Here is a 24,602-nt window from a genome sequence, read left to right as displayed (position 1 = left end):
TATTAAAATGGTCTATAACTTTGAAATTTTATAATTTAATCATCAATTTCTTCCAAAATACCACTTTAAATTTAATACTTTAAAATTCTTAAAATTTAGCCCCTAAATTAGGGTGTTACAATACTCAAGAATAAGGCATAGACTATGATGAAACATACGCTCCTGTAGTTAGGATGGATGCAATTAGAATGTTATTAGCATTTGCATGTTTCAATGAATTTAAATTATATCAAATGGATGTTAAAAGCGTATTTTTAAATGGTTTTATAAAAGAAGAAGTGTATGTGGAACAACCTCCTGGTTTTGAAGATTCAAAATTTCCAGATCATGTTTTTAAATTGACAAAAGAACTTTATGGATTAAAAAAGCTCCTAGAGCTTGGTATGAAATATTGTCAATTTTTTTTTTGAAAAAGGTTTTTCAAAAGTGAAGGTTGACACTACATTGTTTTTAAAGCATAAAGGTAAAGATTTGTTAGTAGTTCAAATTTATGTTGATGATATAATATTTGGTTCTACTAATAATGTTCTTTGCCAAGAATTTTCTAAGTTAATGTAGAGTGAATTCGAAATGAGCATGATATGGGAGCTCTCATGTTTCTTGGGACTCCAAATCAAGCAAAGAAAATATGGCATCTTCATCAATCAAGCTAAGTACGTCAAGGATATGCTCAAGAAGTTTGGACTGGAAAATGGGAAACCTCATTCCACTCCAATGAGTTCTTATGCAAAGCTTGACAAAGATAAAGGAGGTAAATGTGTGGATGTTAAATTGTATAGGTCAATGATTGGCTCCTTGCTTTATCTAACCGCAAGTAGACCGGACATTATGTTTAGTGTTTGCTTATGTGCTAGATTTCAATCATGCCCTGAGGAATCACATTTACTAGCTGTTAAGAGAATCTTTAGATACCTTAAGGACTCTCCTAGTTTAGGACTTTGGTATCCTAGAGACTCTAGCTTTAGCTTGCTTGCCTTCTCTGATGCGGATTATGGAGGATGTAAAATACATAGGAAAAGCACCTTTGGTACTTTCCAATCCTAGGAAATATGTTGATTTCATGGTTTTCAAAGAAACAAAATTGTGTTGCATTATCTACCACTGAAGCGGAATATTAGACATCATTTCATTAGAGATCATGTTGCTAAAAAATATGTAGTTCTAGAATTTATTGATACTTTGCATCAATTAGCGGATATTTTTACAAAACCATTAGATAAAAAAAAGATTTTGGACACTTAGGAGAGAATTAGGTTTAACTAACTTATCTTCAATTAGTGTTTAAAATAAGTTTAGCACTTTTAAATGAAAAATGCTTATAATTTTTTATTGCATTCTTTGTTATTAGTTAGGGGGAGTTTATGATTCTTAGTGAAAATTAATTATATGTTCAAATTATGTTTAAGGATAAATTTTATTGATTGAACATAGTTAATTTTCTTAATATGAGTTGCCAATACCACTAGAGCAAATTAATTTAGCATTTTAAGTGTTTAAATACAGATTTTTAACTTTTCTGTACGATAGGTATCGATACCCCCTTTGAATGGGTACCAACCCCTGTTTGAATGGGAATCGATACCCCCATGAGGGTACCAATACCCTCTTCGGGTTTTGGTTTTAAAATCATCAAAACCCCATTTATGCCAAAACTCTCCTCTCTCTAAACACTCACCGTGCGCCTCTCTTTCTCAAACCCAACTTTCATCTTTGCTCAAAATCAACAGTTTCAAGTCGGATTTCACTCAGTTTTCAACTCCTAAACCTGCTAACATCATTAATTTCGTGCAAACATCATCAAAATCCACTCAATCTTTATCTTTCAAGGTAACTTTTCTAAAAACTTTATTTTATTGATTTTTGAACTTAGGACTAGTTTTGATTAGTTCTAGGTTGAAATAGTGAGCGGGCTTTACTTAGATTCTAATTTAAAACAAGAATCTACAACTAATTTCATCAAAAACACAAGATTTGATCAAAAAAAATTAATTTTCGAAATAAAAAAAATTGTTTTTGATTTTAAAATTGTTGTTTTTGATTTAATTATATTGTTTTGAAAACCACACATTGATTTTTAATATTGTTTTCAAACATAGTTTTCAAAATTTTCCCATTAGGATTATTTTAGAGAACCTTGAAATATTAAGGACTCATTTGAGTTTTGGGAATTCATTATATTGCATACATATGTTTTAAAAATTGCAGGTAATAACCCTATTCCGATTTCTTAAATCATGTCTAAAAACGCCCTAGGACATCCTTTAGTCGTTCAAACCCACCTCCAAATGCACCTCCTATTCAAAAAATTCCTAATCCTGATGATCCCAAAATGACTATTCGAAACTCATGCTTTAATGAACCTAGCCGTAGGAATAATCTTTACCATGGGTTTGTCTATTTATTTGAGTCTTACAAAATTCAGGAAGAACGTATTCCTTCTCTTCGAGCTATGGAAACAATAAACTTTAGATATCTTCTTACTCTTCAAGATTGGAAATTTGATAAACTTTTTCATCTCAAACCAGTAGTTTACCAACAACTTGTTTGAATTTTCTATTCAAATGTTGTTTGTATTCAAAACCGAACTAGAACCGAAACAATAGGAATTCGATCCTATCTTCTAGGTCGATTCATCTATATTGATTCCTAGTACATTGCTAACGCATTTGGATTAGATAATGATGGCTTAGATAATGAAAAAGAAACAGTAGAATCTCCTTACAAGGTCAAGTCTAGTGTGAGTGTGTTAGATCACCAAGATCGTTTTCTTCATTTGATGATCTCTTTGTGGTTTAGACCATCCGGAGGTAAATACTCCACTTTTAGAGCCTTAGACCTTTGGTGGATACATTGTATCCAGAATAATAGGAAAATAAACCTACCTCAAATTATCTTTTCCAAACTCGTTGAAATCATCAACCTTGTTCCTATAAGAAAGTTTGTGAATCTCTAGTTTACGGTTGTCTACTGAATTTGTTTATCAAATCCAAACTTAGAGTACGGCTTGATGTAGCCATCCCTCTCAAAAATGAAATCAACTTGACTTCTTTAAAGAAATCGGGATGGACATTGGATAAGGAAACTAATCAATAGGTTAGAACAACTGAGAAAACTCCGGGAACTAGTTATTCACGAGCTCCACCTCCTCCGGCACCAGCAGCAGACGATGATCTAGAGCTTCAACAACTAATGCAAGATATTGATGATGAAGCACCCGAGGACGTGCCGGCACAACAAAAGGATCAAGTGCCTCCATACTTTAGATCACTTTTTGAGACATTTGATCTTAGGTTTGTACCCATAGAGTCCCATTTAACTACTATGGGGGCTCAACAACGGGAGATGAATGAACGTTTAGATGCGCTCACACTATAGATGCAAGCACGTTATCCTCCTCCTCCTGATCCTCCTATGGATTAGACCCTGCCTTGCTTTAGTTTTCTTGGTTTGATTTAGAACTTATTGTTAAACATTTTGATGTTTTTTGGATTTGTTTGTTATGGATTTTTGGATGTTTGAACTTAATATATATATTTTTGGTTAGTTTGAATTTTTAAATTTGATCTTAAGTTTTGCATCATTTACATCATATTAGAATATGACTAATTCCCATTACACATTATTTATGAATATTGATTTATGAAACTAATGGCTAACTTTTTCTCTTAATTGTGTTCTTAGCAACTTAAGCTTTAAATTTCTAGATATCAATTGGCTAAGTTTTAAAGTTTTTTTTATTGAACAAAAAGGGGGAGAAGTGTGTTAAAGTAAGGGGGATTAATTTTTCAAAAATCGAAAATTCGACTTCAAAAATGATTAACAAGAAAATCTTAAACTTACTAAAATGTTTTGTTATATCAAAAAGGGGGAGATTGTTGAAAACATTTTGATGTTTCGATATAACAAATTAAGTGTTATTGGTTTTTAAGATTTTTTATCATTTTTGAAAATATATTCGATTAAACTATTCAAATATTAACATATTATTGCAGGTTTTTCAAATTTCAATTTCAATCCTTACTTAAGAGTAAAATTATGTTTTAATCTTTTTGAAACAATTTTACAAAGTATTTCGAGCCTTAAACGAGCCAAAAATAATTTTTTTAATAGGAAGGGTTTCAAGAAAACAGATTACCCAGACGGTACCGATACACCTCATAGGGTACCGATACCCCTATGCAAGATTTTGCTCCGAGAAAAAAAAAACAGAATGCCCTATGGGTACCGATACCCCCTGGAGGTACCGATACCCCTAGCCATTTAACGGTCGAAATATTTGAATTATACACTGCATGTACTGATACCCATAGAAGGGGTATTAATACCCCCATGCTCCCAACTGTTTTATTTAATTGACTTCACCAATAACCCCCAACGTTCATAAATGATCCAATGTGTATTTAAACAAGCTTAGGAGCCATTGATCAATAAAAATTAAGAAGAATTGAGAGAGAATCAAAGAGAAAGCATCAAACCCCAAGTTTGAGCATTTTCAAGCCTATTTTTCATTCATGAGTGTTCTTTCTTTGTTCTAGAATTCTGCAAACATCTTGCCTTGTGAGGTTTTTCTTTAAGTTTTTGAAATTTGTATTGTTCTCTTTGGGAGAGAGTGTTCTCAAGAATTTGGGGAATAATTCTTGAGGGATTTGTAAGGTTACTCTTTTTCCTCAAAAGAAAGACAAATTAGTGAATTTGTGTAAAATCCTTAGTGTGGATAACTAAGGTAGTGGACGTAGACTTTGGTTGAGAAAGTCGAACCACTCTAAATCGCTATGTAATTATTTTTTATTTTCTGCAAAAGCTTCCAACAAATTTTTTTTATTGCCAATTCACCCCCCTCTTGGCTATTTCGTCGATCGATTAACTCAACATCCTCCTTTGTATACACTTATTTCGGTACCTACTAACAGACAGAGGTTTTGTAGGGCTCAACCTAGGGTGACCAATCTATGGTTCACTATATGCATGGTTTTGGCTCTATGAGGAAAGGGTACTCTAATTGTCCTTTATGTGGGTGCCCCCTTAGGCTACCAATCCCTCAATCCTCGCCCATTATAGGCTTAAATGGATCGAGTTCAATTCGAGTGGATTCACTTCCTTATACCCATATAAGGAATAAATTCTTACGAAGGTATAAGGCATGTGTATTATTTGCTAAGGCTCATACGAAGAATAAATTATTATGAGTGCAAAGCGTTCACCCCTACTTACTTGGGATGAAGCTTGGGTATAGAGCTTATGTCATTCAAATGCATGTGAGGTGTGTGAGTAGGAACATACAAACCTTTGACTAAAAAAACGAAAAAGAAAAACTCTCAATAGAAACTTTGACAGAGCTGAAAACAAAAAATTAAATCGTTAGTATGACAATTTATAAAAAGAAATTAGACAAAACTACAATAAATGGATCATAAGCTAATTATATACTCAAACTCATAATTTCCACTACTACGACAATTTAAAAGCGACTTACAACCTGACTCTCTAAAGTCTCTCTAGTGGATTCGTCAAGCTGTCATAACCATTTAAAAACAATTTATTTAAAACAAAATATGACTTATTTAAAGAAAATATGAATTTTGAATTAATTTGGATTATTTTGAATAGGAGTCACCATCGACCTTTGGGTTAGGTTGGTCGAATACCTAAAAACGTCTTTTAAAACAATTTTAAGAAAAATCATTTTTTAAGAAAAAATTGGTAATCAAAGATTCATTTTTTAGGATCCGAGAGTCGATTACGCGTGGGGAATGATTAGCACCCCCACATCGTCCAAATTTGATAGTGAATGGTGGAAATTATGAATTCGTATCAATATTTAAATTGCGATCCTTTTATTGAACATCAAATAATTTACTTCGAATTAATTATTAGGGAACATTCCTTAATTTGAGAAGAAATCACGGGATTTACACATCCTCTAATGGGAAGACTATCTCATTTATTTCTCCTTTATACGAGAAATGTCCCCTCCCCAACGTTATCAAAAAGCACAAATCGAATATAAATTGACTATCGATAATTGCATAAAATAAATTATTATTAAAAAACATGCATTGCGTCATTTGAATAAAAAAAATAATTATCATTTTTTATAAAAAAAATCGAGTTATTTCAAGTTCATTTTTCGTTCGAATATCATGTCGAAACACACTACTTCGATCAAGCTATGCTTTTCGCGCCCATTTTACGATAGAGTGTTCTTGAAAACATACGAGTATAATGAAATCTTACCAAGTATTAATATCGAATATAAGAGTAGTTGCAACTTTAACAAATGATGATTAAAACATGGGTTATATTAATATATATATATATATATATATATATATATATATATATACATAAAAGGACTACTATATTTAAAAAAATAAGTGGCCATATTATAATGAAACAAAATGAAAAGTCAAAAATAAAAATAATTAAAAGCAGGAAACAATGATGACCAAGATGTATAGATTGAAACTACAACATAAATAACAAAGCATAACTCATTAGCAACTAAAATGAAATAAATAGAAAATAAAGAGCTATAATTAAAGGACTGAAATTAAAGTTCTGAAAAATAAAGGACAAAAATATAAAACAGAAAACTTAAGTAATGAAATTAGAGGAATGAAATTAAATAAAGAAAATAAAAGGCGTAAATTTAAAAGTGCATAAAATTAAATAACAAGAATAAAATGCAATAAAAAAAATTAGCATTAATTTTACTTTTTAACCCATACCGTAAATAATACGAGTTAAACTAGTGGGGCTTTTTGTCAGGATTTTAAAGCCCCTCAAAATTACAAATGGCAAAAATAAAAGTTATTCCCTAGTCATCACTAAATTTACAATTTATAATTTTTAAATTTCTTGAATAAATATATGGCCAATAAAACAATTTAAATATTAGCTAAAAATTCATCATTCTCGGTCAAAATCTCTCGATGCTTCAAATGTAGAATTTCACGAATTATTTTTCGTTCATGTCACCAGTGCCACTTGAACCAATCGATACACGACCATCTTCAAAATAACTCTCAATTGTCTCCAATCCGATTTTAATTTTTAGACAAAATTAAGGTATTACAAAAACATCATTCTCACTCCACAGTCAAATAAGTCCTTTAAAACCATCGGCAGGAACCTCAAAAACTTTATCAAACTTGATTTTTTTCCTAAAAAATTATCCTTAACGCATATCTGCTTTTGTTTACAGTAAGCAAATTACGGTAGGAGATTCTTTATTAAGTCCCAGCAATTTCTAATAAAAGTAGGATTACCAATCCCACGACGGTTCCAGGAAATCACTTTCATTTCGAGACATTTTGATGTAAATGAACCTCTATCAAGGTCTAATCTATCTCAGCCAAACTTTCCTACATTTTCCTGAATGGTAGAGTTTTGAATATGTTGTTATCTTGATTCCTTCACGGTTTCATCCCCTTGAGACATATCAACGTCAATATTCATTCTTTCACAATTGATCGCATCTTTTGACGAACCCTTCTGTGGGAGTAATGGATTTTTCATTATATTCCTGTTAGTAATTCTTTATCGCCTAATTTTATCTTGTTGGGGTGTATTTGAATCTTCTCTCTGGGTTTTATTCCTCTGACCTCCTTCTGAATTCATTCCTTCAACTTCTCTTCGAAAACCCTGGTTTTGCCTTCTGATAGCGTCAGTCTTCTTTTGACCATTTCTATTTTGACCCCTTCCTCCAAATACGTTAAATTGTTCATTCTGATTCTGATTTTGAACTTCTTGATCCGTATTGTCATCATCTAAAATTATGAATCGGTTTCCTTCTGTCGTATTTCCCTTTGACGAATTTGAATTTCTGAGATTACTTCTGCCATTTCTTTGTCTTCTTTGAACAAGCATCCAAGGCCTAAATTTATTATTCTCGTTGTTTTGGTTCAATTTTCCTTTATCAACATTTCGAGCTTCCTCTTGAGACTTCGACTGAACTTGGGTCTGCTGTTGAGGTTCTTGATCTTCCTCCCTGGTAGGATTCATTGTCTTCGGGACGCATTGTTCCGTTCTGTGTCCTACAATTCCACATTGAAAACATATCAAGTGGATACCTTCATACTCCACGTTGAAAATGGTATTTCCAATCCTTATTTTTGATAGAAGAGGTTTATTCAAATCTATTTCCACACATATTCTGCCGAATTTTCCCCTTGTAGATCAAGCTGTTCTATAATCTATCTTTATAAGAGTTCTCAAAATTTGCAAGAATCCCTTCATCAAAATACTCCATTGGCAATCTCGGAATGAGAACCCAAACCGCTGTAGAAGAGATGCTTGCACTATTCGCATGACAATTCGGCTTCCATTTTTGAACTGTCAGGTAATGGTCCATGATCTTCCATGGTCCTTTTGTAAGACTTTTATCCTATCTCTTGAATTCTTAAATTTAACCACATAGTATCCATTTCCCAGATCAATGCAATCAAAATCTCTTGTCAACTTCCACATCACCGTGATTCTGTTAAAGATTTACCCATTAGTTTGATTATGAGTGTTTTCCTCCAAGGTTTCCTGATTCTTGATTTTGTTTCTGCAGAAATCTTGAGGGTGGGAATATCATCTTCAACTGAATGCTCTTCCTCATCCGAGCCGTTCTCCTCGTCTTCAATCCTTTCGAATTTTGAAAGATTCCAGTAAAGAGAGGTTGATCTATCACCGTATCCAACCATGATTTTGGTCTCAAATCTTCCTCTTGAATCTCTTCAGAACTCTCGATGCGCCAGCGTTTATTACTTTTTGAATTATCTCCGGAGCTACCCTCCGCCATAGTCACCCCGGTGACAGGCGGAGAAATCATCCGAAGGAGTAGACGAACACAGAAAACTCAAGAATCAGATACTCAACAATCTTGGAGAAAATTTTCCTTATTTATATTATATTTATAATAGTGCTGTTATTTATGGGCTTCCAACCCATATAGGGTTGTCGGAAAAATAATTTTTTCATATAAAACATCTATCATATTATTTTTCGAATTAATATTTCTTATTGATCTGAAAACATGGTGCACTTATGAGATCTTCTTAATTTACTTGAAGACGTCATGTAATCGTGGAGACTTCTTCATTTACTTAAAGACAACATACAGTCGTAGAGTCTTCATATTTAATTTGAAGACGCGTGGAGCATCTGACGTCTTTAGGTTGATACTGTTCAATTCACCATAGATGGGAAAATAATCTCCAAGGTGGACTATATTGAGAATTAAAAAAAGTTCACTTACATTATCTCAATCATTTCTCCGTTATTTATGTTATATTTATATTTATATTTAAAATTTAAAATTTATTTAAAATTATATATATATAATTAATTTTAAATGTATTTATAGTATTTTTGTCATATTAACGTAATTATGTTATTCTTATGTTATATTCTATTTTAAGTTCGTTTTATATGATATATTATAATAATTTAATTTTATTAATAAATCGTTTACTTGAAAATAAATTATTATATATTATATACTAATTAAATGTTTTTAATAAAAAAATTCACTTAATTTTAATTTTCCAAATATAAGAAAAGATGTATTCTAAAGATGTTCCAATTTCATAGTTGAATAGGAAAAATACAAATCCAATAGGACGTAAAAAACCACACGTAACCAAATCAGATGATCATATATTTACCGTACAATTTTGACCGACGTGGTTTCGTATTTTATTTATATAATATATACGCCCTATTTTTATGTGAGCTCTCTCTCTCTCTCTCTTCACGTATTTATAGGATATCTTTCTAGGGTTTTCGCTCCTCTCCACATCGTTTTCCAATTGTCGCGCCCCTCATAGCTTTCGAAACTCTCAAAAGCGAGAAAATCCCTAAAATTATTTTGGTTTAGGGTTTCCAATAACTTCTTTTGGATCTTTTAAGGGTTTCCGAAATGTATAATCGGATTATGTTCTTAATCTGATTGAATTTTCAAAGATCTCTCCTTCATCTTCTACGGTTACGGAATCCTTAGAGTAGGGATAAATTTTTTGAAGCGATAAAGGAATCTATATTGATTAGAGATTTTCTTTTTTTATAAAAATATGAAGCGATTGCGGAAAACCAACAGGGTTTCTTGGGCTCCAGGTGTTAATCTTTGTCAGGTATAGGCGCCATTATCACATCTTCGATCCATCATTACTGGTTTCATTGCCTTCTTTAACACATCTTTAAACAGAAAAAGAGTAAATTAATTTGACGTTTTAATATTGATAATCCTTTTGCTTTATTTTTACCTTTCGATTTATAAAAATTTTAATCGACTTATATTGATCGTAACTGGAATCTTATTGAAAGATTTTAGATTTTAACAATCTGAGTTAATAATAATACTGATTATGGAAATACTGATTCAATAATCCAGAGATACAATCGGTTATCAATTTTTTTAAAAATAATGTTAACCTAGAATTGATTATTTAACAAGAATGATATATGAATAATGGGGGAAAAGAGATGAATATTCAATGGATCTCAGGAAAATTTTTTGATAAAATTTTTCAATTCGAATAAAAATTATAAATCAAATTTGGATCCTCAGCTAAAAATCATTTGGGAAATCCAGAATAGATTTAAATCTAATCTTATACAAATATTTGTAATAGTAATATATATCATTAAAGCTAAAATTTAAATTATCAAGAAAATCTTGATATTAAGAATAGAAGCCTATTTTTTTACTCTTAATCACGATGCTAGAGGAACCTATCTGTTTCATAAGCTTAACTTTGTTCTTTTATTATGATTCTCCTAATCTGCATAATTTTATTTTAAGAACTTTGGAATTGGTAATAAGAGTTTTATCAGCAGCCATGGATATGGACTGCCATTTTGAGAGAAAAAAAATGTATGAATCATCTTTATCATGCTGAATGATTGGTAAAAAATGGGAAATGTTATTTCATAGACCAACTTACTAAAAAAGTTGTTGTGGAACACACATTATTTCATCTGATAATATTTTCATATTCCTTGATTATTTAGATATCAATCTTTAAAGGTGTAGTTTCAGTTACTAAAGATAAACCACTTTAATGTACAAAATACAAAATCTACCATGGAAGTGATCAAGGTTGGGTGAAGCTGGTATTTTGTTCCTGGACTAGTTGCCTAGCACTAATTTTGACCAATAATAATCATAATAAGCCTAACGAGGTGACATTGCTAAAGAAAATAGTTTTTAATTAGCACTAGACTTTAGTGTTTAGCTCCACATCAACTATGGGTATCGTATATGATGGATGCAATCTGTCTTAAGAAGTCTTACTGAAATGCACTGAATTTGTCATGTATTTCCAAGTTGAATGCTAGTTCTGTCATGTTTCAGTGGGAGGTTCTGCTTAGTCTCTATCTATTTGTCATGAAAATAGTTGGTTGGTTTATTCTTAGACAATTACTTGATCATACAGCTTTAGGTACCTGCAGGTATATTCATTTCATTAATTCTTGTCATGCCTGTATAGATTGCAGATAAGTTGGGTGGATGTTAGTATAAGATTATGCAGTTTAGGCGCTAAGTTCAATAATTTTAGTAATTCAATATTAATACTGATTTCATTTTGTGCATGAAGAACAGTTGTTGGTAGCTAATATGTTCTTTGAAAAAATTTTACTCTGTATTTTCATATTGTGTTTCTTGTGGCAGAAGCTCCATAAATTTGATTTGATGCTTACAGGCTATATGATTGTATTCTATGGATTATGTACCTGACTAGGGAAGTAATTAAGAAAGATGATAAAAATTAGACAAGGAAAACATAATTTAATTTATGAGTAACCAATTGACAGGAACATGAACAATGGTAGGTTGTATGGATGTCTAGTATAGTTCTTTGTTTTCCCGTTATATAACATTGTTTATCTAAATGATCCTGTCATTACAAAAATATAATGCAAATTAACTGTTTATCAGTGTTAAGCAGAAAAGTTTTGAGTTTTAGCTTGTATTTATCTGGAAACTGTCAATTCATACCATTATGTTCCTTTCAGTTGAGGTCTGCTGTTTTGTTAGTAAGTCTAGAATCTCTGAGTCTGCAGAAAAGTGGACAAATTCCGAGTATTGTCTCAGTGAAGCTGTTTCTGAAAGAGGATTGTCCCTCAAAGGTTGGTAGTGAACATCAAGATACTCTTCAAGCAAATACATAAAATGACTCTAAATTGAAATTCGACATAAAATAAGAAATCTGCAAAAAATCCAGTCCATATCAGATTTAAAATGACTTCCTAAACAAGCGAAATATTACCATAAATAGTAAAAAATAAATAAAACTAGTGATTCAGAGGGAAAAACATCAGAATTTGAGGTCGAAAAAAGGGCACATAGAGCCATGCTCAATGTGAACAGTGTGCACGTCGAAAGGGGCTTTCCGAATTGGCGTCTTATGCGCGATTCCGACACCTGTAGCCAAAGTTATGGCCAAATCCCGCTACTTCGGCTTCGTTCCTGCCAAACACCTCAAAAGGTTGCCCAAACTCCGGTTCACCACCTCGGTCTACCCATCCGTCTAGGGGTGGTAGGAGCTACTAAAATTCAACTGCGTTCCCAGTTTCCCCCACAGGCTCTTCCAGAATTAACTGATGAACTTGGTATCACGATTTGAAATGAAGGATCGAGGAACACCATGTAAACACACAATCTCCCTGAAATAAAGATGGGCAATCCGGACAGCATCCATAGTCTTTCTGCAAGCTACAAAATAGGCCATCTTGGAAAACCTGTCAACCACAACAAAGATAGAATTTGAGGCCCTTTGGGTACGGGGTAAGCCCAATACAAAATCCATGTTGACATCGAACCAAGGAGCTTCAGGAACAAGTAAGGGAGTGTAAAAACCCGCATTGGTGAGAACTCCCTTAGACCGCTGGCACACATAACAACAGTCTACGTAATGGGCCACATCACTAGTCAACTTTGGCCAATAAAAGTCAGAAGAGATAAGGGCCAAGGTCTTATCTCGGCAAAAGTGTCCCTCATTATGAAGTTCACTTATAATTTTCTGCCTCAATGAACAATATGGAATGCACAACTGTAATCCACGAAACAGATACCCATTATGCAAAACAAAATCATGACCCTCAGTTACCTCATGCAATATCCTTCCAAAGAAAGGATCAACTGCATACATATCTGTGAACGTCTCAAAGCCTGAAACTTTGGTACTCATGGTGGTGAGAAGTAAGGTACGACGACTCAGGGCATCTGCGACGCGGTTCAAACTCCCTGCTTGGTGCCTCAGTGTAAAAGTGAATTCTTGTAAGTATTCCACCCACTTGGCATGACGTCTACTCAGCTTGTGTTGGCCATTGATGTACTTCAATGCCTCATGATCGGTAAAAAGAATAAACTTCTTCTGTACTAGGTAGTGACACCAATGCTTCAGGGACTGAACTATGGCATAGAACTCCAGATCATAAGTGCAATAATTTTTCTTAGATCCCGATAGCTTCTCACTGAAAAAAGCAACCAGACGACCTGCCTGACTCAGAACACTACCAATGCCAACGCCAAATGTATCATAATTTACCTCGAACACTTTGTCAAAATCAGGAAGTGCCAAAACTGGTGTCTCGATCATCTTCTGCTTGACCAGTTGAAAATTGGTCTCTACCTCATCAGACCACTGGAAATCACACCCCTTGAGGCACTCTGTGATAGGGGCAATCAGAGTACTGAAATTTCTAATGAACCGACGATAGAAAGATGCTAATCCATGGAAACTTCGGATGTCATGTAAGGTCCTTGGTTCTGGACCACTCTAAGACTGCATCTATCTTTGACTGATTTGCATGAACACCATCAGTAGACACAACAAAACCAAGAAAAGTCACAGAAGTAGTGAAGAAATAACACTTCTTCTTATTGACAAACAAGCCCTCCATTTTCAGCATCTCAAAAACAACACGAATGTGATCGAAGTGTGAAGCCCATGTCGAACTATAAATGAGGATATCATCGAAGTAAACTACAACGAATTTCCCCATAAAAAGCCGCAAAGCCTGATGCATAAATCTCATGAATGTATTGGGCACATTGGATAGCCCAAAAGGCATGACCATCCACTGATACAACCCTTGTGGCATTTTAAACGTCGTCTTCCACTCATCTTCAGGCCTTATTCTGATTTGGTGGTATCTGCTTTTAAGGTCAATTTTTGAGAAGTCCTTAGAACCGGATATCTGATCCAACATATCATCTAGATGGGGAATTGAAAATCGGTACTTCACTCTAATTTCGTTGATCACTCAGCTGTCAACACACATACGCCAAGAACCATCTTTCTTTGGCACTAGCAGGGTAGGGACCGCACATGGGCTCATACTCTCTCTCGGATATAGCCCCTCTCCAACAAGTCTTCCACCTGTCGCTGTAACTCTTCTGCCTCCTTGGGACTGAGGCGATATGCTGGTCGATTTGGCAAACTTGACCCAGGAACGAGGTCAATTTGATATTGAATATTTCTCATAGGCGGTAGTCCAGGAGGAAGATCCTCTAACATCAAGTTAGAGAATTCTGCTAGCAGCCGCTGCACCTCTACTGGTAAATCTGTATCCATGTCTACTACTGCACTATTCTCGCAAGGTAGTAAGGCATAGACCACACCTCCATGCTCTATCTCATCTAAAAACCTGGACATAGAAAGTAGGTTAGTATTATGTTATCGGGGTAGAGTAAGTCCTTCCCACCGGGGTGCCAACACAATCTTTTTTACCTTGATCGGGAATATGTATTCTTCCGTCCATCATGAATGACACTGCGATCATACTGCCAAGGTCAACCCAACAATATATGACACATCCATAGACACAACATCCCACCAGTCATTATCAAAATATTTTCTACCAATTGAAAAAGACACGAGGCATCGCTTATCAACTGTTACCTCACTGCCTTTATTTAGCCATGACAACTTGTATGGCTTAGGATGACGGTCCGTCTTCAACTACAATTTCTGGACAACCTCCTTGGGCACTACATTCTCACAACTGTCGCTGTCAATGATCATTTTGCAGACTTTATCTACAACTGTGCAGGTCGTGTGGAAAATATTGGTTCTCAACCAATCGTCCCCTGAATCGCCCTTGGGAGTCAGTAGACTCTTGAGAACGACCAGAGTCTCATGACCGTCTCCATATAGCACATCATCAATATCATCATCGTCCTACACAGGCCCAATCTCCTCAGTCTCATCTACCGCGTTTTTCTCAATCAACAAATTTTTTCCCTTTTGATTAGCAGGCTTCATGCAATCAGTCGCCTTATGCCCTTGTTCACCACAACGAAAACATCTAATAGTAGGGTTAGAATTACCCTGTGGTGGCTGCTGAGCATGATGGGAATCCTGAGGGTGAACTGGCTGACTGTTGTGATCGCTCCTGATCACTGGTCTCTTGCTTTACTATTTTTCAACAGCAAGTGCACGCTGGTAGGCTTCCGAAACATTCCACAGTGAATGAAGGCTGAGGACATCTTACAAGGGCTGGCATAAACCCCCTAAATACCGCGTCACCATCTGCTCCTCCGTCTCAGATAAATCGTTCCGGGCGACCAATTGGTAAAACTCCTCCGTGTAATCATTGACTAATCGTGCGCCCTGCCTCAACGTATGAAGTTGCTAAAACAAGGTTTGCGTGTAGCCGAAGGGAAGGAAGTGACCCTTCATATTATTCTTCATCTTCTCCCAATCTGTGACTTGCCTCTGCAAATCCTCAATCATCGCATCCTGAATGCTGCGATCACGGCGTTGGGCTTCCTCATTCGGAACCTGCTCACGACGACCACGACCTCCAGCCATTGAAACTGGTGAAATTTACTAGGAAGATGTTGAAGCTTTGATACCAACTAACGCCGGACAGGATAGCGATTATCCTACAGGCTAGTTCCACCAGATGATTCACAGGAGAAAATTCACCCAAAACCAGAGAAAAAGTCTCTTGGGTTTAACGGAATATTATAAAATCAAACAATCAAAATCAATCCACAAGCCCTGTTATAGCCAAAAATAGTGTTTATTTGAATTTTGCCAAAAATAGTAAAATCTCAGAAAGCACTCTAAATTGAAATTTGAAATAAAATAAGTAATCTGCAAAAAATATGGTCCATATCGGATTTAAAATGACTTTCTAGCTGACAAGCGAAATATTACCATAAATAGTAAATAAATAAATAAAACTAATGATTTAGAGGGGAAAATAATAGAATTTGAGGTCAAAAAAAGGGCATATGGAGCCATGCTCAATGTGGACACGTGCACGTCGAAAGGGGCTTTTCCGAATTGGGGTTCTTATGCACGATTCCGACACACGTAGCCAAAGTTATGGCCAAATGATTGAAACACACTCAAAATGGCCCCAATGAGGAACATATCACAATCAACTCCCGCCTTTGCGCTGATCTGCCAACTCATGGTATCTCAGCGCCATGAAGGTGCAATCTGATAACTCAGCATCACCTGTCTCCGATCCCCCTGCATCAGTCACCCCGGGTATTGAATCCAAGTGGCATGTGTGCTTCTGACCTCCCCCTGGGTTTGAAGGCGGCCGTTATGTGGGCGGTTTTAAGTGTAATCAAGCTAAGATACCTAGGATCCAATGGAGAAGCCCTCCTAAGGTAAGCAGATATATCTATTCTGTTTTATCGATTTCAAAGCCCTTCTTTTTTCTCATCTAGTTTTAGTACCCTTGGTGTAGAGAGATTTTTTGACATTATCTTCTGTATCCCATTAGTCATAAATTTAACCTTTTGCTTTCTGTCACATTTAAACAAATTGCCTTGGATTTTAACTGTTACGTTGTAGCCGGAGAAGAGAGCAAGGAAACGGAGGCTCAGATACTGCGGGAAAGAGAGTGCTTGGAGCAATTTATTCCCTCCTCTGTGTTATTCCTCTCAAGTATATTCCGTCCTTCTGCATGGTTTAATAATTCCATTTTTATCTGACTGAATTCTTATCATCCCATTTTTTGCTGTCCTGTTTCTCGGGATATGAAGTTGAAAGCTATGATGATAGCCGAATCCCTCTTGTTCCTCTAACGCCAATTGAAGATGATGAGGGTGCAGAAGTATCTTATGGTATTGCTGCTGAAGCAAAACCTGCCTCACTTTGAGACACTAGCATTGCTAATGTCTTCAGGTCTGTCAAACTCTGGAACTCCTAACATGCCACATTGCCCTACTTCAGCATGTTAACAATTCATTACAGTGGCAAACTGGTGGAACGTTGGAAGCTCCTGGTGCTAAGAGAATGAAACTAAGCGAGGAATTTACTGGTAAGATATTATAGGAGAATGGGTTGGGCTGATTTTTTTTGGTGAAATTACTACCCCCTTTCCGAAAGCGTGTACAGACTTTCTCATTCGGTCAGATTTTGAAAATAGTTGTCAATTTTTTCACCCGAAGAAAAAAGAGAATTATTATGATGAGTTTAGTTTACTATAATAGTTGATTTCTTGATTAGTTGCATAGGTAAAGGACGGAAATTTTTTTCTTTTTTAATTTCGGTAGAAAAGGGACAGAATTAAGTGTAAGTCAAAATTAGAGGTAAAATCGATGGTAAAAATAAGTAATGTAGGCGTTTTATACAATATTGATATTTTATTTCATTTTTAAATTTAAAAATATTGATTATTTAAATAAATTTATTTTCACGTTTTATTATATGTTGTATTAATAATAACATTAATTTAATTCAGTATCACTATAAAGGAATGAACTCAAGTCAGTTATGGGACTAGCAAATAATTTAGCAAGTCAACAACAGAAACAATAATTATCTTAAAATCATGGAATACATAGAGACATAAATTACTAAATTGTCTCAAGCGTTAAATGAACAAAATAGAGTAGCTCAATAGACTAACAAATGTAACAGACTAATAAACCCCTACATAACGTTCTAGATGAGAGAACGAGCGAGATAGCAATTAGTGAGGGGATGACCTCACTTTAATGTGCCTAGCTATGCTAGTGTACAGCTAGGCTGCCTTAGTTGTCCTAGTAGGGCATTGTTAGTGGTGTGTGGCCTTTGGGCCCTCAGTCATGCATGTATAGTTGCATCAGTACAATATAATAGATATCTTAATAGCTTGGCTAGATGCTATGTGAGATTAAGTCAATGCTTTAGTTGAGGAAGAATTTTACCGATGCTATGTGATATCAGGTTTCCCCTCCATGATCTACCTAATGTTGTGTGAGACCAGGAGATCATTAACTAGCTTAGTACGAATTTTACCGATGTTATATGATACCGGGATTCCCTCAATTGTCTAGTATATGATGGCTATGTAAGACCAGATACTAGTAGTTTATCATGTGTCGCGTTTAGAGAATGCACAACAATTATAATCATGGTTGTTAGAGACCCAATAGAGGTGTACTCATGGCGAAGCCCTTAGTTGAGGATTAAGGGAAGCATGAGACTCCTACTTTAGTGATAGAATAGTTGAATCTTAAGTAGGTAGCACTTGATTTTGATCATGCATGTACCTACTACTTATGTTAACTTTATCGATCAATCGAAAATCGCCAATAAGGGGTGAATTGGCCTTTGAATAATTTTTTGTGGATGCAATCGAAAATTAAAACTTTGCAAAATGATTTAGAGTGGTTCAAATTCTAAAACAATTCTACATCTACTACCTTAGTTATCCACACTAAGGATTTCCCAAATCCACTATATTTGCAAACATTTAAAGACAAGTTGTAACCTTACAAAGATACACAAGGCTTATACGCCAAAACTTTGTTTACACACTCTCCCAAAGAGAAATTACAAATTTAGAAAACAAAAGAAAAACTTCAAAAAGGAAAATGTGTTAGCACAATTTAAGCACTCACCAAAAATCACACTTAAGCAAAATTAACAATGTAGCTCACATGTGTTACAAAAGATTTGACAATTTCTGTTCTAAAACACTATTGATGTTGGTTTGATCTTGCAATTTTCTTTCTTGTTGTTCTCCATTTGAATCTTGGTCCCTTTTATGTCTTCTAACATCAATCTAGTCGTTGGAGATTGAATAGAGTCGTTGGATTCATTAATTTTGAACATTTAATGTTCACCTGCACATTTGATATCGATACAAAATGTTGGTCTGGAGACTGAGCCTTCCAATGGTCAAATTTATAGCCGTTGAACCTCCAGTATCGATATTGTTTGAATTAGTATCGATACCCACCCATTGATTTCGAGGCTGAGGCCTTGGTATCGATACCAAAAACCATTCTAGAATTTTGCTATCGAGACTACTTTATTGGTCTCGAGATTGGATGGTGTTTTGGCCAAAGTTTAAGTATTTTGAGTTTTAAAATGATATTTATAAAATATAAATACTCAATAACACTTGTGATTATTTTTCAAAATTAAAAATACTTTAAAATTTTATGACTAATTATTTATAAAATCGTGAATTGCAAATTTTAACAAATAAAAAATTTAAAAATAATGTTATATCATAATCAAATGTTGGTTCAAAAATCTCCCCCTTTCTGATATACCAAAACCTTTTTTAAAAATTTGCTTTAACTTTGATTTGTCATAATTTGCGAAAAAAAAATATCCCTCTTAGAAAAATAATTTTTGGCTAGAAAATTTACACTTATACATATTTCTCCCCCTTTTTGTTATAGCAAAATCAATTTAAGTTTCAAAAGAGAAAATATGTTAGTGTAATAGGAAACTCAAATATTTAACATAAAAATATTCAAAAGTCAAATTATGTTTAACATAAAATAATCAAGTTCAAAAGCATAATATAAATACCAATAGTTCAAGTTCATAAAGTACCAAAATAACAAAGTGTCAACCATGAAATAACATAAAGTTCCAAAATAAGTCATAAAGTGCATAAGTCCAAATTAAAATGAAAAAGTCCTAAAATGATAGATAAATGCCTAATTTTCCGGAGGCAGAGGTAAAGGATTGGGATGCATCAGGTGATGACGTATCAAGAGAACATCATTCTCAAGTGTGCCCAAGCGACGATCCATGGTAAACTCAAACGAGTCCAAGCGATGATCAATGGTAGACATATGGACATTTATGTTCCCAAAGTTTTAAACCATGTAATCATGCATGGTCTTCATTGATATCTCCTCTTGAGGTAGGGGCACCGGTTACTCGTCCATTTCATTCTTTTCTTTCTTGATGTCGTCCAAGTTTTGTCTAAAAGGATGTCACTCACCAGACTTGTCATCAAAATCCCAATTGGCCTTATGGGTCGATTTGATATCGATTATACTAACGAGGAGAATAGTAGGGTAAAGGGTGGTAAACACTCTAAGTTTATCCCTAAATATGATGCTAACAATACAAGCATAGGGAAGAGACTTGGTGTAATTGGTCCCCTTATGGACAACATCAACAAACTCTAAGAATATGATCTTTGCAAAGTTTGGGTGGATGTTGTTCGTAATATGATAAAACCACCAATAGTCACAAATGTGCATATGGGTAGCCTTACCACTAGAAGGATGAAAAAATCAAGTAATGAGGAGCAATAATAAACAAATGGGAAACTTTAGATGAGTAGGGTTGTCATTTGGGAATCTCTCCAAATGAATAAAGAGAATTTTCTTTAAATGGATCATCAACATTATCAACGATATTTAAGTAAGAAGTGATGGAGGATGGACAAAGAGTAAAAGTGTGACCCATGAGATACGACTCAATCCCAGCGATTTTTATCCTTGTTACCTTGGGCATGGACAAAAATAATATTAGAAAAGAAAACATGAACAGGTTCGGATGAACCTTGGGAGGAATGTTAAACAAATCTAACCAACCCCACAAGACGAAAGTTTTAAACATAGGAAATTGATATTCCTAAGACATAATAAAATCAGGGTCTATGGTACGCTCAGAACGAATTTGTTTAGTTTTGTAAAAACTATGGAATAAGTAGAGAGCATCGGAGTTCTTAAAGTAAGCATTTTCAAAGTTTACAGAATTAGAGTATTGACCTACGAGGATAGTCCTACTAGACCTAGGGCTCTTATTGGAAGTTCTAGGAGGCATTTTTTTGACAAAAGATGGATACAAAAAAAGAAATTTTTGTTGGGGAAATTTGTCAAATATTTGAAGAGCAAACCTAAAATAATGGTCCTAAGCTAATAATGGTGAATGGGTTGACCTCCTGCAAGAAAAAAACATGCAAATATATACCAAATAAACAACCCAATTGCAACCAAAATAGATAATTTTTGCACATAAAAAAATTATAAACCCTTACAAAGATTTTTTTTAAAATTTATTGAATGAAACATGTTGTTAAAGCAAAAATATATTTTTTTCAAAAAAAAATTATAAAACATTTCTAAAAGGAGCTTAACAACATGAATTAAAATAAATTTTAAACATAAATTTCAAAAAATATTGAAAATTGGGTTTAAAAATATTACCTCAAATTTTGGAAGAAAATTTGTGACGATGATGATGTTAATCCACTATAGATGATGATGGAGTGAAGATTTTGGCATGAATTTGTAGAAAATTTGAGTGGAAAAGAGAGATTTTATAGTGGTCTCGATTTAGGTTATGGGTGTATGATAAAAAATGAGGTTTTTTGGGTGAAAACAACCTTTTTTTACACAAACAAGGCCCCAATCTCAATACGAGACTGGTGGTCTCAAGACTCCTTGCCCGATATCGACACTGAAAGGATGGTATCAATACAATTTTGGCTACTGGAATTTTAGTCTCAATATCGATTTGTCAGTCTCGATACCAAAAGCTTGGAAATGCCAAAAATGACATATTTGATCCTCAAAAGCTTCAGGAATAAGCACATAATGATTGATTTTAAGACTATAGAATGCACTAGAAACTTATTTAAGCACTAAAAGTTATAATTTGATAATAAAATTTAATGTTCTTATAGGTACTTTACTAGAATGTATACTATGGACTTTTTGTAATATCCCAAATCTCGGTTTAGTAGTTCGGGTTAACTCGAGACCCATTATTAGGGCCCAAAGGACTTATTAAGATAGTTGGACCTAAATTAAGTTAGATTTGGGATTGAATTGGGCCTAAGATTTAAGAGTTTGGGATAATTTTATTAAGAATTAAAAGAATGAGGACCTAATGTGTAATTTTCCCCTTTTCAAATTAAAAGCTAAACCCATTATTTTATCTAATCAATGTGAACCACACTCTTCCTCTTCTCTCCATTTTTTCTCTCTTTCAAGTGAATCCAAGAACTAATCTTTAAGGATTTAAACATTTAGTTGAGTTCATCTAAGGTAAGGAAACTATTCTCCAACTCAAGAGCTTTATTTCAAGCCCCATATGTTAACTTTTAAGCTTTGAACCAAAAATAGGTTTTTATGGGGTTTATGAAATTAAGGATTTAATTTTAAATTTGGGGTAGGATGAACTTTAAGAAATGTTTTTAAACTCCCAATAGTCTTATAAATAAGCTAGTAACATCATCTCCCTGTGTATTAGTGAAAGAGCTTAGAGAAGGGTCCAAAGAAAAGAGGAAGGAAAAGTTTTCACTTGAGTGATTTGAGGAGTTTTATACAACCAATTCATCACGTTAACACCATTATAACCTTCCTATAACATTTGTAACTTTACCATGCATTTATGTAACTTACATTAGCTTTGAAGGATTTAAGAGCATGTTCATGGTAGATATCAAGTTTATGTGTTTTTAAGTGATATGGTGCCTCTTTATGACCCTAATACACTCAAATAAGATACTAATAACGTTTGGGGACCTCCTTAGGGCCTTTAGGATAGTTTAAAAGGATAAAGATGCTCAAACAAGGTATTTTCTGGTAGAGGTATCGATACTGTATGGGTTAATATCAATAATGTTCTTATATAAGGAAAAACTACATGAGTTTTAAAGCAAGAGGATCGATACTCATGCATACAATATCGATACATGAGGGAAGGGTCTTGATACTAAAATTCCATAATACTATTTTGGTACTGATACTCATGGGAGTATCGATACCAAGGGTGGAGTATCGATACTCCCTATAGGGGTATCCATATACCCTTTTTCTCAATGTATATTTTAAGTTGTTGGTATCGATACTCAAGTGGGGGTATCGATACTCCCGAGTCAGTATCAATACTAATGTTTCAGTATCGATACTATATCCTTTTCAAGAATAAGAAATTCTAAGGAATATTAGAAACATGGTTGAGGGACCCAAACAACTCCTTAATCCTTCAATAAGATACAAATGAAACGATATTAACAAGCTAAATTTCATTTAGAAACTCTATAACTTAGGAAATCATAAGACTTGCCTTGTATGATGTTTGGGAAACAAGACGGACACTCGAATCACTCTAGAACAAGGAAACATTTGATCGCTAAAATATGGCCAACTCTAATATTGTGCACTAGGCACATCTTTGTTAACTGGGTGTTGATGCCCCAAGGCTCGACGAAGTAAGTTAGCGTGTGATGCAATCCGATGTAGAATTCTAGATTTCAACCCTAGGTATGATAGAGGGGTGTTGAGATCTGAGATGTAGCCCTCAGCTGCACCATGATGCCTACCTTTGTATGTATGTTTAGTCAGCTTACTCGTGTGCTAGCAAGTATGATTAAGTATGTTTTAAGTATGGTTATTAGAGGATGCATGTAGTATAGTTTGGTTATTAGTGTGGCACTAAGCTTGTGAGCTCAGCGTTCATAATTTGTTTTGTGTGTAGGTTAAGAGCAGGAGCTTTTGGAGGAGCCTTTACCCAGACCATTTAGCACCAGCCGCCAGCTTTTGAGTATATCTCGTTGTACTAGTGGCACGTATTGTAAATGAACCCATGCATGCCAGGTCAAGAAGAAATGTTTGACTATTTTGTAAACTATAAATTCAAATAATTTGGGGACTCCCATTTTTTAAAAAAGTATTATGAATTTATGTGATTATGTATGTCAAAATAAGAACTTATACAAATGAATATATTGTTTTTAAAAGAAAAATTTTATATCGGCCACTCCAGTGGTCCGTGTGACCACATAGTCCGTCAAACTTCGGGTCATACTTGATTAGGACGTTACACTTTTTAATAAGTTTTCTAATTAGAAAAAACAAGGTCCAAAACATACCACAAAAAATAATTAAGGCCAAAGAAAATTAAATTAAGCATACAAGGCCACAAAGATACAATTCATGCAATATCAACTCCCCTAACTAATTGTAATTAAGAACTATTTTGGGATACACAATCAAGCACAAAAACACATGTAATCACATAAAAGCACAAAATTGCATGAAATTAAAACTTGTTACCACTTTAATTAAGGATGTCTCCCTTTCTTCAAGTGTCATTCCTTGTGTGTTTTAGAGCCTCCAAATAGCTTGACATTGCTCACCATTGCTCCAACACACCTATAAGAGACACTTACTTTATTTTTGGTACCCAAATTGCTTTGGGCCATTGATGATTAGTTTCAATGCCACTAGTTTCTTTAGGAACCCATACTTGCCTTATCTTATTATATTTTATTTTCTTTATAGGACACGTATTGGAATTATAACCATGATAATGATAATGTGAACATTTTGCCATATTGACTTTGATGAATTGTGAGAGATAATTTCTTTCTCTTTTATTAAGCTATCAAGGTTA

The sequence above is a fragment of the Hibiscus syriacus genome, unplaced genomic scaffold, assembly GCF_006381635.1.
Source record: "Hibiscus syriacus cultivar Baekdansim isolate YM2019G1 unplaced genomic scaffold, ASM638163v2 tig00110733_pilon, whole genome shotgun sequence".
In the NCBI taxonomy this organism is placed as follows: Eukaryota; Viridiplantae; Streptophyta; class Magnoliopsida; order Malvales; family Malvaceae; genus Hibiscus; species Hibiscus syriacus.
The sequence above is the reverse complement of the archived record's forward strand: the minus strand, read 5'-3'. Positions refer to the sequence as shown.